We start from the raw sequence: 15157 nt of genomic DNA, 5'->3' as shown, positions 1-15157 counted from the left end.
TGAGAAGATTAGGAAACTGAGGCATTTGCAAGTTACAAAACTTGTCTCAGATGGGGATGGAACACAGTCTGTGTTATTGTAAAGCCTGTGTGTTAATCACCGCAGGGTTTAGCTTCCAACCTCTTTGCCAACTGCAAATATAAGCTGTACTATATATTTAGTTGAACACTTGGGGGATATAATCTCAAAGCAGCATTAATTCAATTACATGATCAGAGAAAAGGAGACTAAACATTTGAGTCTTAAATGCTTGTGTATGCCAACTTCCATAAACATAGGTAAAACAAATGCAAACACCTTAGTTATGCGTACTATTTTGCCAACAGTGGAACTTTAGGTGGAATTATTCACATAGTTCCCTTACTTGGCCTTTTGACTTGGCAAACATACATGCAATTTGAGTCTGTCTCTGAAGAGGAAACTAAACCACAGTGTAGTTGATAAGTTGTGACAAAGCATGCCAGGTCAATCCCTCCTGGACTATTGTGGTTTGAAAGAAAAAGGCAGCATGCTAGTCACCACATCATGATGGGACTGGACTAGATGCAGACCATTATTATTAAGGTTGTAATAATATACCAACAATGTGGGGCTAGAGGAACAGTAATGATAAAATTAGCCCAGACCATGATGATTCTGGATATATGCTTTTCATCCAGAGAAGTCTGGAAACTGTATGTCATCATGTTTCTGGGTAACAATGCTATGGTACCAGAGGTTTGGTTTAGCTTCTATCCTCTGCATCCAGGGTCTCCAGTAAGGAGTTAGAAAAGACTAGCAAAAGCATGCTCACTGTATTATCATCATCACCATCATTCTGCTTTATATAATTTATTATCCTTTATTAAATATGTATCCCCTTGGCTCAATTAAGTAAACTGTAACCGATATAATATCTATGGGTCCTGAGTGTCCACCCACGATACTCCCTGTGTTTAATGGAATCTGTTCATTTCTCTTGGTCCTTCTCATTCATGGGGTTCATCACCTCACAAGCCTTAAATGCCTAGCTTAATAATGTGGACAATGAGTAATAGTACCTGATAGTGAAACAACATAATTGTTACGCAGTGGCTGTAAGTATGAATTTTAAAAGAACATTTTTGTCTCTCCTCACTTCACCCTACTTTAGCTGTCCCATTCCCTTAATGGCACATAGCCCATGATGTATTTTTCTTTGAGGAACAGAACTAATACTCATGATTTATATTGATATCTATATAATGAGGATTGAAGTCAGAATGTGTCCATGCCTCAATGTTTGCATTTAAGATATTATTTTTCAGTTTCAGTGAAAAAATTTTACAGACTGTTAAAGGATCATCAGACATCTATAAGGAGGTAGGTACTATTTGTGTTTATGGAGAGGAGGCAGTGAAAGGGCTTCCAGTGTCTCTGAATCACACAGCAGAAAGGCCTACTTGCCTGCCAGTGAGGTTCTAGCTAGCACTGTGGAGGGAGGGACAGGCAGACAGATAAAGTGGCTCTCACTCAATGCACTTGTACCTAAGCCTCCAAATGGTACACACAACATCCTTTCCATACAACAGGCTCCCTTGACATTACAGGAAATATCACCAATACCAGCCTGCCATATGGGCTTCTCCAGGCAGGGCATCTGCTGTGTGCTGTGGCGGCACATGGTGGAGACAAGAAAGGTTTAACATTTTTCATTAGTGTATGCCATAGACAGTTGAACTCCATTATAATGTCTGCAGGAAGAATCTGATCCATTCCATTATCACAGTGACAAAGAGAAAGGATGGCTTGCGATTTCAGAAAGGTCACAGTGAACTGGTGTTCAGCTGTAAGCACTCAAGGTATGATGATAATAATGGGAGAAAGGGTTTAAAAGATGAAGTTTACAGTCAAACAAAAATTAACATTTAAAAGGAAACCCTTATCTAGGAGATATTCCTATTCTTTTCTATTTCTGTCTCCTAGAAATTGCTAGTTGTTAGGGTATTTATATATAAATACATTCTTTCTCCTTCAAAAATTTGTATCTGCTTTCTGATTATTCCCATACTGAAGTGATAGAAGATGCCTGTTGCTATGGGAGTGACTGTGATGTCATAAATGGAAGATAATTGTTTCATTGTGTGATTAAACAAAAGAAAGAAATGAACTTGGAAGGGGAAAAGCAGGTGGTTTATCTGCATTTCTGGCTATAGGTAGGTAATTATTATTAATTCCTTTAGCAATCTTGGGAATTACATTGATCATTAGGGAACTCCTGGGATACAGAGGTGGTTGAGGTGTGACACGTAATTGCACTAAAATTCACATTTACAGTGACATGTCTAAAATGATGACTAAAAATTAGCTGTATATTTTAGAACATTATCTGCTGAATTGATAATAAGAATCTGACAACTGGCTGCCCTTTGCTGAAAGCCTCTCTAATTAATGAAAACCGCTTTGATACTTGTTTACCTTTTACCCACCCATCCCTTTTAATTTTTTTGATACACAGTTTCTATAATTCCAAAAAAAAAAAAGGAAAAAAATACCCTGATCATATGAATTCATTATTCATAAGTAATTTTCCTTCATTACATGGATTGTAAGAAATAAGTGTTCAGAACTACTCGGAGCATTTTTGTCCCTTCACTCTCTGCCTTCCTATCCTTACCTTCCCTCCCCCCACCTTTTTTATTAAAGTAATCTTTTTTATTTAATATTCAGGATATCTTATTTTAATTGAATCTAGTTCGGTATTCCAGATTCTACAGCTTTAAGATGACCCATTTACATCTATGTGCACTGCAGCCTCTACCCAATAAAAATAAAAATTAAAAAAAAAACCTGTCACCACAAATTTTTGTCATCAAATTGAAGTTACATTGAACATTCTACCCTAAATCTCTCAGCATCGACCCTAATGCTACCAGCCTATCAGACCAGGACCTAGCTTATCCTAGTTCACCATGACAAGAATGGCATGGTGGACATTAGGACCTGACAGACATGAAACAATGCCATCTCTCTGACTTTTGTCCCATACAACTAATACATTCTTGATATTAAAAGCCTTGTCATCTACTCCTACAACCAGATGCCTGCCCAAATGAGCTGATACTACTTTTGCTAAGCTAATTGCCCAATCCCAAGATATTCCTTGGTACTTATTACTCTAGACAAGTACTTGATATTATGGACAGTGTATCCCTTTTCAGTTTTTGTTTTTCCTCCCATCGATTTTGCTTACCAGGTTCCTCTTTTTACGTTCTCTCAGCATTCTTTGATTCTACTCATACTCAGAATGTATGTGTGACTTTAATTCCTTCCTTGGCCTTTTTTCTCTTTTCACTCCAGACATTTTACCCAGTAAAAATGACACTTATGTGGTGGACATCATGATTGATTTCCATTTCTATGTATTTACTCAAATTATGTAGATACTCAAATAATGTCTCAAGCTTAGATCTCACACCTAAACTGATTTTTTATTAGCCATCACTATTGGACTGTACCATGGGTAGTTCCTGTGCAATTTAACTCCAACAAAGATTAAATAAGTAACAAACGGATGCTCCCCCACATACAAAACTTCCTTGCTTTAGGTAATTCCTATTTTAGTCCATGGCCAAATCATATAGAGATTTCCAACATCCAATTAATTTCACAACCTGTGGATTCTGTCTCAGGATATTTCCAATATCCCTCCCTCCTTTCTGCATTCATAAAGCAATACCTAATTCAGATTCTCATCATCTCTCATGCTGTTTGGTTTTCTAACTCAAATTCTTTTCTCTGTCTCCCTGCTTCTTGACCATCAATAGCTCTTAACATAACTGTGAGTTTCTTCTTTCTCAAACACAAATATAACCACTTTATTCATTCTTCACAAATCATCTGAAGGTTGACCAAATTGGGCAATTTAGCAATATGTGTTAAAGGCCTTAAAATTTGTTTTAGCAAATATACTTTTAGAAAAATCCCATTAGGAATAATTGGACTTGTTAACAATTATGTACATAGAAAAGTGTCCACCAAAATATTATTAAAAGTATCAAAATTAATCCCAAATCACGACTGTTAAAATATGTATGCCACCTCCATATAATGGGAGACAGTACAAATAACCAAGATTTTTCTTTTTCTTTCTTTTTTTTTTTTTTTTTAGATCTTTATTTATTCATGAGAGACACAGAGAGAGAGAGAGGCAGAGACACAGGCAGAGGGAGAATCAGGCTCTATGCAGAGAACCTGATGTGGGACTTGATCCTGGGACCCCAGGATCATGCCCTGGGCCGAAGGCAGATGCTCAGCTGCTGAGCCACCCTGGAGTCCCTCTTTTTTTTTTTTTTCTTTTTAAGAAATCTATGTGGGTTCTTTCTTTCAAAATACATTCAAAATATATCTTTAATGTAAAAATTTAATTATGGAAAATTCAGGTCTGGTCAAGATGGAGTAAACAGGGATGAGATTTACTCTTTTACCTGAAACAATTACAAATTGAGAAAAAGAATATGACAAAGGACAGTGATCCATAGGGAACAGGGAACAAATGACGTGAGCCCTAATAACTGTCTCAGCTCACTTCCTGAAAAATTTTTCCAGGTTTGGGCATAGGAAAAGTGAATAATGGTGGAGCCCTGAAGTCTTCCTAAGTGGATGATAAAAAGTTGAGAAGGTAAGGAGGATAACACAGGTAGATTTATGGGTAGTATACAACAGAGGGGGAAGATGCACAGAGGAAAACTTTGAAGCTCTGCAGAGGGTTATTACCATGTTTTCAGCTGAGAACTGAAACTACATTTGAGGAAACTTAACAGAGACTGAGGAAAGAAATGCTCAAAAGGATTTTAGAAAACAATACTCAAAACTTTCATAGGTGTGGAAACAGATCCTATCACAGCCAGCCAGAATAGAAAAATCTCATAATTCATGGGACAATTGTAATGAAAAAGGATTTGGCTCAATAAAGGGAAAACGATAAGGTCTTGGATAAATGTTGCTCTTGTGCCAACATCAAAGCTTAAAAGTGAGGCCCAAATGTTTCAATTAAATTGCTTAAAACCAGTGATAAAGAAAAAAAAAACTTGAAAGTAATAAGAAAATGACACATCATATACAAAAGAATAAAGAGAATAAAGAAAATAAAGACAGGAAACTTCTGTTTGGAAGCAATTCAAGCCAAAAAACAGCACAGCAAAATTTCAACAGTACCAAATGAAAAATTTCCAGCCTAGAATTCCATACCCAGTAAAAATATCTTTCAAAAATGATAGTGGAGTCTATTTCAGAAATTCAAGCATTGAGGGAATTCATCATCAGCAGACCTGGACTTCAAAAAATATTAAAGAAATTCCTTCAGACAGGGAAAAATAGTACTAGAAATAAATCTAGATATGCCAAAAATAATAAAGAGCACTAAAAATGGTAACTATTGTAATAAATACTTAAAAATCGAATATCTAAAATAAAAATAACAAAATGCATTGTGTAATCTATAACATATGTAGAAATAAAATGTATAACAACAATAATCCAAAGGCTGGAAAAGGAAAAAGCAACCACAAGAATAACACTGCCCTTCCCCAAATTATAGCTAAGGAGCTAACAAAAACATAAAATGGAATCCATAAAATGGAATCTAATGGGAGGTAGGAAAAGAGAAGAAAAGAAAGCAAAGAAAAAAATATACCACAATAAAAGCATATAGCAAAAAGACTGGTTTAAATGACCCCAGATCAATAATAACATTATGAGTAGGTTAAATATCTAAATTAAAGGGACAAGATTGCCGTATTGAAGAAAAGTGGAAACAGAACTCCATGCTACCTAGAAGAAAGACACTTTCAATAAAAGAACCCGATACCTCAAAAATAAAAGGTTAAAGATAGATATATCATGATAAGAGTAACTATTAAGAATCTAGAGAGGCAATATTGATATTTTATATTTCATATTTTCTGATAACTTAAAAATGTTTATTTTATTAAAATGTTTGCTTCCTTTTCTCTTGAAATTATACTGTGCTTACCTAGAGGTCATAGTACCAAAAAGAAGAATGCTTCTATCAGAGCACAAAATAATGGTTTTTTGAACTGAAAGTTGAGACTGTGACCTGGTCACCTTAGGCTCTTTGTGCCTCTGAATCACTAGGCAAAGAAGGAAGTTACCGTATTGACAGGAGTAATTGATCCTATTATCAGGGTGAAACTGGGTTGCCACTACAAAATAGAGGTAAGGAATATTATGTTTACAACACAGAAGATTCTTAAGGCATCTTTTCAAACTACCACATTCTAGGATTAAAGGCATTGGAAAACTGCATTAACTTAATTAAGGGAGGAGTTCTAATGGCCCCGACTCTTCCAGAATGAAGAGTTTTGCTAACTCCACTGGCAAACTCCATTCAAAACATCTAACTAAATCGAAAAGCAGTGATCTTTTGCAGAAATGAAAACTGTAATGGATATGAGTATTTCTTCCTTATTTTGTTATAAATCAGTATATATACTAAGCAAAGTTTCTCTTTTATTCTCTTATCATCTAAAATAAGGTGTAGTAATAATAGTTAACTTTACATCACAGTATTGAAGTTACAGAATATTGAAAAGAACAGGAATGAAGAACTTTGTGTCCTCTTCTGGGATAAGTGGTTAGTGTGTTTTCAATGTATGTAGAGCAATAGCATCATGTTAGGTTGAAATATGATCTTGTTATTGCCTTTATTTAGAGTTTTAATATAGTTTAAGAAGATGTGCATGAGAACCAAGTTGGCAAGAAGTGGACTAAGATAGTCAGTTTTATGTATCAACTTAACTATAATCCCCAGCTAATTCAATCAGATGCTAAATTCGGTATTGCCATAAAGGTATCTATAAGTATGATTAGTATCTGTAACCACTTAGCTTTAAAGGAGGTTATCCTGTATAATCTGAGTGGACCTTATGAGCAAAATCTTTCCCTGAAGAAGAAACTACCTGTAAAATGCATCTTCTGCTCATGCCCTAATGTTCAAATCTGCCCTGCCTAATGGCCTACCATTTAGGACTTTGGGCTTACCTAGCCAGCCCCACAATTATATAATGTAATTCCTTGCAATAAATCTCTTTATACATCCTACTGGTTCTATTTCTGTGGTTGAACCCTAACTGATGAGAACCCTAAGATTTTAGTGTTCATTTTCTCTAAATAACCAGAATTTCTGTATTTTTTCCTTTTCACATTTTGAATAAAAATTGCAAAATGATTATTTGATTCTTTTTAAAGGAAGACATGATTGTTCTCCTCTATTATGTTTTTATTTTAAATTCCCTACTCCAGTATCCTTTTTTTTATACCTTCGAATTGTATGTTTGCTACTGTTGCTCTTTTCACTGTGCATTTAAATTATTTTTGCCTATATTTTTCTCTTACTATTTTGTTTGCTCTCATTGCAAGACTGCATTTAGCAAAAGTATAGATGAATCCAATATTTCACTGAATTGAAATTTTACTAATAAGATTATACCACATGTTTCCACTTTGACACCTGAGCTCCTGCCTGGAGATGGCCATAATTCACCATGCATATCTTGCAGTCAGAGACATCAGCCCATTTCCTGAGCACTATTTCTGCTTATGGATTTTAGTATACAGCCTACATGAGGTCTCACTGCTCTGTTTCATGCATGACACTTAAAGAGAAAATATGTGCCCCACTGCAGACAAAATGCTGGAAAAAATCTTTGAGAAAGAAAGTGAGAGGGAGATAGGGCAAACAGAGTTCAATTTTTTTCATCAACCTGCTACACCCTTGTTAGTCATGACCCAAACAAAAGCAGATGTTCCATCTTTCTTCTGGAGTTGCTGTGTGTCAGCTCTTTGATATCAAGATACTAGTTATTTACCCCAGCAGACAGAAGCATTAAGGACAACAATTAGAGCAGGTGTTGTGAATAATCAGTCTAATTATTACGGTGTGAAATGGGGGAGCTTGACATCCTGGCAACGCCTTGATGCTTCGAGATTTTGGTTGCATATATCTAAGTGTAGCACTTGCCTATTCAAAATCAACTTTTTTTTCTTCAATTTTTGTTGCTTGTAGTAGTTTATAAACCTTCTTTGAAACACATAACATTCACATCCAAACACAGGTGTGTGCACACACATACACATATGTCGAATTTTCCAATATAAGACACTGAATATGAAGGTCCATTCTTTCTTTGGATTTGGTCAATTGATCTTTTCAGCTAGTTAACAAGAATCTTTTCAGTCTAAACATATTCAGAGAAAATTAAGAATGGGGATTAACCTTGATGTAGGTTAACTAACATTAGAATCATCTGGGGACTTTGAAAAACTAGTTTTGCCTGGGCCCCACATCTGAATATGAGACCCAGGCATGATGACTACAGGCCACTCAGATTATGAACTGTATCTCCCTTCCCTTTGGTCCTCGTGCGAATTTTGGGTAGCTCTCAGTCTCTCTTAAGTTTAGGTCTTGAATTACGTTGAGTATAGGAAAGAATTCATTTTCACAAAGGTTATCTGGATGTTCCAGAGCTCTAAAAGAACAATAACAACAAAACAGACATATAGGCAAAGAAAATAAAACATGAGACTTTTCCAGTGATTTAATGAGAAATATACCTGAGAAGAAGGTTTGATGGCATGGGTCTTCAATAGGCACCAAAGAATAGGTATGTTACTTCAATAAAAATATGATTATTAAGAAAAGTGTTATTAATGTAGGTCAAGAAGATATAGATAAGCATGAATAGTCATGACTGGAAGGTAAGGATAATTTAAGCACATGAACATAGGTAATGAAAAAAAGAACAGACATGCTACCAGGGGAGTGGGCCATTGGCTGTCCAGGCAGAGAGAGGAGATGAATATTGCATTTTTCATAACAATTTCAAACTGGTGATATAAAGTATGATTACAGAACATTAGTTCCTGGCTTCTTCTTTCAGTTAATAATTGAAGGTCAGACAACTGCGGATATTTTCTCTCATGATTTTATCTCTAGAATGTAGATGAGTTTTAGAAAATTCCCATTGGACCATGCTAGATCCTAACTTTTATACCTACTCTTTCCAATGCCAAGACTAATACTGACATGAGGCAGGATGTATTCAAGCCCTTTTAGGATTCCTAAAGCCTATCCTGTTTTCTGTTGACAAACATATCCCTTAATCCTGAGTGTCTGCCTGCTTGTATTTATTTATTTCCTCAATTATGTGTTTCTTTCCACTTTGGGGTAACATCCCTTTTCTCAATATACAACTTTGTTGTACCTGCCTTCCTCAGCCCAGTAGTTATTAAATCTAGGTGGTGAAATGTGCTGTTAACGATCTTCTCTACCATCAGTCTTTTTTTCCAGCCATGCCTCCTACAGTACCTAGGGGTACAACCTAGTTTCTAGTCTTGGCCCCTTCCTCTTTGCTGACCCACCTAAGTCAGAAAGGAGAAAAATTCTGAATTTAATCCTGAGAAGAAAAGAGGATTCAGCTTTTTAAGTGAATCCACTTTTATCTTTTGCATAGGTTAGGAAGAGATCAACCAGGATGGTGAGATAGTTTAACATCAGGTCAAATAAGAATAATACTAAAAATCAAGGATAGTGCTTAAATCTAAAATAAGGAAACTCCATATCTCTCCAAAAAAGTTTTTGGCTTCAAGAATAAAAATAAAAGAAGCATATTTGTCTCAATCCAAATACAGACACCAGAAAGACAAACTGGGACTATACAATGAAGTAGCTTGCAGGATAATACACTGAAAAATGTAATCATGCATAAATCATGCACAAAGTAGAAACCACAAATTCTGTATTTGGCAAGACTTCGATTCCTTTGCATAATTCTTTCATTTTCATCTTGCTACTTCCATTCTCCTCTCATAGAAATAGCTACATAAAACAAAGACATAAACTGTGTGCAATTAAAATGGGAGAATAGCTGAAAGGAATGTATTGATAATTATGTTAAAATCTATACCGTAAGGATTCTTGCATTGTTAGGCATCTAATTTGTCATCTGTTGACATCAGCATCTCAGTTCTCCCCAACATCTGAAGCTTTGTTTTAGGCAACTTCTTGCAGAGTGAGCAAACTTTATGTACCGTTGAGTTGACAAAAGTATAACTATATCCTACAGGAAGAGACTTAAGTAAACCTCCAGCAGTCATATGAAATTCCAGAAAGACAAGACAATCACTGAAAGACAGGGCTGGGGACACAATTTCCCTAGCCTGAAGCAGGTGCTAAAATGGTACTCTATCATTTGCAAGGTTGGCAGTGGTTGACTGGAAGAAGGAAGGACAGTTAGAGCACTTCTTGTGTATGGAGCTGTTTTATCTTCATAACCTTGGGAGAAGTGTGTTTGTTTGGAGAGGGAGAGTCCATTGCCTTCATCCAAAGAAGGCCCTGGTCACCTACAACAGGCTCAGGGAACACTTGGTATAGCCTCTAGTATCTTTTTTCTTAATTATCATCACCTCATTCATGAAGTTCAGACATGCATGATTTCTCCTTTCTGTCACAATCTATTAAAAAAAATTAAAGCTCTAAATCACATTTCCAATGAGATTTAAATGTTGCATTATAACCTAAGATAAAGCCTTGCTGTGAAGTTAAAAATATTAAGGTGAGAAGCAATATGGCATAATACTAATGAGCAGAACTATGTATTTCTTCCTGAATGCAAATCAGTGTTCATCCAGGTTAAGCAAAAACTTTTGTACCTCAACTACCCAATTTATAAAATTTTATAATGATAGCACTAACTTGTGAGATTATCGTATTAAATTAGCACATAAAAATCATTTAGCAATGTATATGATATTAGCCACCATTTATTAGAGTTTCATTGAAAAGAAGAGTAAAGAAATGTAGAGAAATTAGAAGGAAAAAAAAAAGAATAAGGAAGAGGTGGTAAGTCTAGTAAGTCAAGGCACATTGTAATATAGGAAACATATTCTTAGTTCTTAATATAGGCCAGACTCTATATTCAGTGCTCTAAACCTCACTACTGTTTTTTTTTTTTTTTTAATTTATTTATGATAGTCACAGAGAGAGAGAGAGAGGCAGAGACACAGGCAGAGGGAGAAGCAGGCTCCATGCACCGGGAGCCTGATGTGGGATTCGATCCCGGGTCTCCAGGATCGTGCCCTGGGCCAAAGGCAGGCGCCAAACCGCTGCGCCACCCAGGGATCCCTCACTACTGTTTTTTGAAGTGGATTATATTATCTCCATTTAAAAGATGAGAAACTGGCGACTAGTTCATCAAGGATCACACACCTGGGGCAGCCCAAGGGGCTCAGGGGTTTAGCCTGATCCTTCAGCCCAGGGCCTGATCCCGGAGACCCAAGATTGAATCCCACGTTGGGCTCCCTGAATGGAGCCTGCTTCTCCCTCTGCTTGTGTTTCTGCCTCTCTCTCTCTCTGTCTGTCTCTCATGAATAAATAAATAAAATCTTTTTTAAAAAAAAAGGATCACACACCTAGTAAATGACAAAATTTGAACAGGACAATGGAAGCTGAATTCTTAATAATTATATTTTATTTTTTAAAATAGATTTTAACTCTCAAATATTAATAAATTAAGTCAAAATTGACAATAATTTCTTTGTATTACGTATGCCTTACCTCCTCTACCTCTAGTGGGATATAGTAGGAAATATTTGAATAAGCAATCAGGATACTTGTGCTTTTTGTCACAAATGCACTGAGGGATCTGTACCAGGTGAAAGTGCATTGAAACCATATAGATGAAAGACACAGTAAAACAGATTTCACAGAACTGCCAGGGAATGTGCTATCCCAAAGGCATCCAATCATAGTTACACTGATAAGTCTACTGCCTGAAACTGACATCACAAAGACTTGAGAAAATGCAACTAAAATTGAGGTTATTTTTCAAACTTTCCAAATATTATATAAACATAAGCCACTCTTCCTCTATCTTCATTAACCAGTTTCTGATCTGTTCTATTCCTTACAGCACTTCCCAATTGGGTGAAACTTTGTCTTTGCACCCGACTATATTGCACATTGTCTCCAGGGTTTGCAATACTCAGGACATCATGGGCAGCAAAGGAGACAACAAATCTAGTCCAGGGAGCATTGCGTATAATTATTGCTAAAGTTCATTACAGTGGCAATGGAGAGAAATAGAGCATTCATAATTTGGTTAAGGAGGAACTTAAACATCAAAGCTGACTGCTACGGTACAGAGCATTGTCAGAGTGACACGGTTTGTTCTGCTCTGGAGTGGCTCATGCACCAATCAAGGAGCCCTTGTGTAGGCACTGCATGGAGTATGGCCAGGCCAGAAAGCAACAATGAGATCAAGGCTTGGCCCCATGGGAAGAAATTAGGGCGGTGAAATTGGGAAGTTGACACAGTTTTCTAGAACCCATCAGCTGTCCTGTTTGTCTACCCATGGTATTCCCCACCCCAATCAAGCCAGTGCCTCATAGTGACTTTACAGCCCGATGTCCTCTGCCTTTCAGTTTTACACTCTTGCAGTAGCACATCTATCTTTCCTTTGTTATTTAATCGGCATTTTGTGTGATAGAGTGCCATGAAAGCCTGCAGGGTCCCTTCAATCAATGCAGAGGTGGGCTTCTTCTCTTTTGCATTAGCTCCTATTTATTAAACACTAGTATATACGTATCTGAATGGTAGTAGAATTTATTAATCATATTACACAAACAGGAAAAATGAGCTTCAAGGTAGTGAAGTGACCTGCTCCAAATAACAACCCAATTAACTCAGGATTCAAAACATCTAACTAAATCCAAAATGCAAGCATTTTTCCCTAATTCAATGATTCCTTGGTATAAAAGTGCTCTGTATAAAGAAACAATAAAGTTCTCCAAACATTTTATGAAAAGTGAGAAGTTCATTTCTATTCGGTGGGGTGGGTATAGGTCAGTTTCTGGAATTCAACCTCTGCATAAGAAAAAAGAAGGAAGAGGAGAAAGAAGAAACCAATATGGACAAAAGACAGAAGAACCTATTTCACATCTTTTAAATAATTTGAGCTTTAATGTGTCATGTTACCTTTTTTATCCTGGTCATTTCCAAATTGATGTCATTTCCACTGAGTCACAATATGCATTTCCAATGACATAAGCTCAATGGATTTCTATTCTACACAGCATAAAAGCATCGGGTGGGCAGCCTGCGTGGCTCAGCGGTTTAGTGCCGCCTTCAGCCCAGGGCGTGATCCTGGAGACCCAGGATTGAGTCCCACATCGGGCTCCCTGCATGGAGCCTGCTTCTCCCTCTGCCTATGTCTCTGCCTCTCTCTCTCTCTTTCTCTTTCTCTGTGTGTGTCTCATGAATAAATAAATAAAATCTTTAAAAAAAAATTAAAAAAAATAAAAGCATGGGTTAAAACAGTAAAAGATTCCTACGAATATTCTGCCCTTTCTAACTCAAGCAGGAATCTTTCTGCTGTCATCCTTCACTCTTTTCTCCCCTGAATTTCCTGCATTATTGTTTCAAATCCTTTCCAATAAATTAGAAAATTACGTATCTACTTAAAATCTATAACTGTTTAACCAATTCTTCCTTTAAATCAGGGACCGATTTGGGACAAAGATAGCTTCATCAAAAGATGTTATCATTATCTGCTTCTCCTTTTCACCTTGATCTAGAGGGCTTGTGAATGATGGTGCCTGATAGAGCCCTGAGAAAACAAATGACTGGCAAAAGACAGCAAAAGATTTGGGTACAGAGTGCAGCAGTTAAGTGCTTCTTTTATTGCACCAACATTCCAAACAAAGAATGAAATTATCTTATGATCCAGCAAAATTGAACTTCTAATGGAAGTAACTTTTAGAGGAGGCAAATAACTTTTGAAGTTTTGTAGCATTTTTATTAGGAAAAAATCCATCTTAATACTGAAATAATTTCTCTACAATCAAATGGAAGATTTTTTTAAAGGATGTTTATGCTAAGAGTTTTATTGTGCTAGCAAAATAGTTTCTCTTTTATGGCTTATCGCAGAAGAACAAGGCAAATCCTGCCTAGCAAAATGCCTCCACATGCCAAATGACAGAGTCTAAGGAGCTTTCAGGAAACCAAGAAATCTGATCACTGCTGAGGGCATTTTAATACATTAAATTCAAAAATTATTTCAGCTTTGCTTTCTTACTACTGGTTTTCTTCAAGAATGGAGCTCAAAGAGTATTTTGATGGTCATTTTTTTTTCTCAGCCGATATTAGCACTCAAAGAATCTTTACTAATAATCAGTATCTCAATAAATATTTATAAATACTTCTTCAATACAAAGCTCTTAGCAGGATGTTAGAAGAATACATAAGCATAAGCATATTTGCCTTCTAGAATTGTGTGGATCAACAAGGTATAAACAATATTGTTTTAATACTAAAGCAATAAGCAGAGTGTCCAAAAATTGGTTCAGGGAAGGCATGCTCTGGGAGTATGCCCAGGATGGGTACACACTGTCTATAGCCCAAACTGGAAACTTACAGTAAGGAAACCTGTGAGCTTGGGACAATAAATATTTTCAATGGTCTCATTTGGGCTAGTTAATATAGAACAATGGTTTGAGGAACAAATTTTTAAAAATCATTATGTTTCTTTCAGTTTTCATATTGTAAGAGATGAGAATGTTTACCTCAGCTCATGAGCAGGATTAGAGGCTAGGTCTTCTGATCCTGAGCCCTGTGCTTTTGTAGCTCTTCAATGTTTCCTTTTGTTCACTCTGTCAGCAGTACTAAAAGAAGGGGGACTTAGGCTGATCCCCAGCAAAAAGAATATTAAAAGCCTAAGCTTCAGAGTCAGTCAGATGAGTTTGTGTTTTAGTTCCAAAGCAGAAGTGCTGTGAGTACTTGGAGATGAAATAGAGAGTACATTCATCCTACTAAGCACTAGATAGAACAATCAAAAGCATCTAGTGTAATCCTTGACAAAGGATTACAATAATTTTTCTATTTTTATTATACGAGCTACCTGTTATTATTATTATTATTATTATTATTATTATTATTATTATTACTATTATATGATTACCTGTTTTAATGGGGTTGTCTAGGTAAACAAGAATTACTTGGGTTTGAAGAGTGTCTGTTCTCTCAGGACTCAAGAAAACAGTAAAAAGGAAGTGTTTGGCGGATCCTGAGCTTATAGTGGGGTTATTAATTTATACACATATATTTGGTGAATATCTATTCTGG

General features: G+C 36.2%; 1 long non-coding RNA gene across 4 annotated transcripts in view; it reads left to right on the top strand.

Annotated features, from left to right (window-relative positions):
- Positions 1-1189: 1189 nt before the first annotated feature.
- Positions 1190-15157, top strand: part of LOC144315670 (uncharacterized) — a 49120-nt gene continuing 35152 nt past the window's right edge. The window contains exons 1-3 of one of the 4 annotated variants that reach the window (XR_013381414.1): positions 1190-1341; positions 2035-2174; positions 4567-4639. This is a non-coding gene — a long non-coding RNA (uncharacterized LOC144315670). The remainder of the gene's footprint in view (positions 1342-2034; positions 2175-4566; positions 4640-15157) is intronic. The other 3 variants (XR_013381412.1, XR_013381411.1, XR_013381413.1) reach the window with 3 other exon arrangements.

Source organism: Canis aureus, chromosome 6 (genome assembly GCF_053574225.1).
Source record: "Canis aureus isolate CA01 chromosome 6, VMU_Caureus_v.1.0, whole genome shotgun sequence".
Taxonomy (NCBI): Eukaryota; Metazoa; Chordata; class Mammalia; order Carnivora; family Canidae; genus Canis; species Canis aureus.
This window is presented reverse-complemented; position numbering and strand designations above follow the sequence as displayed.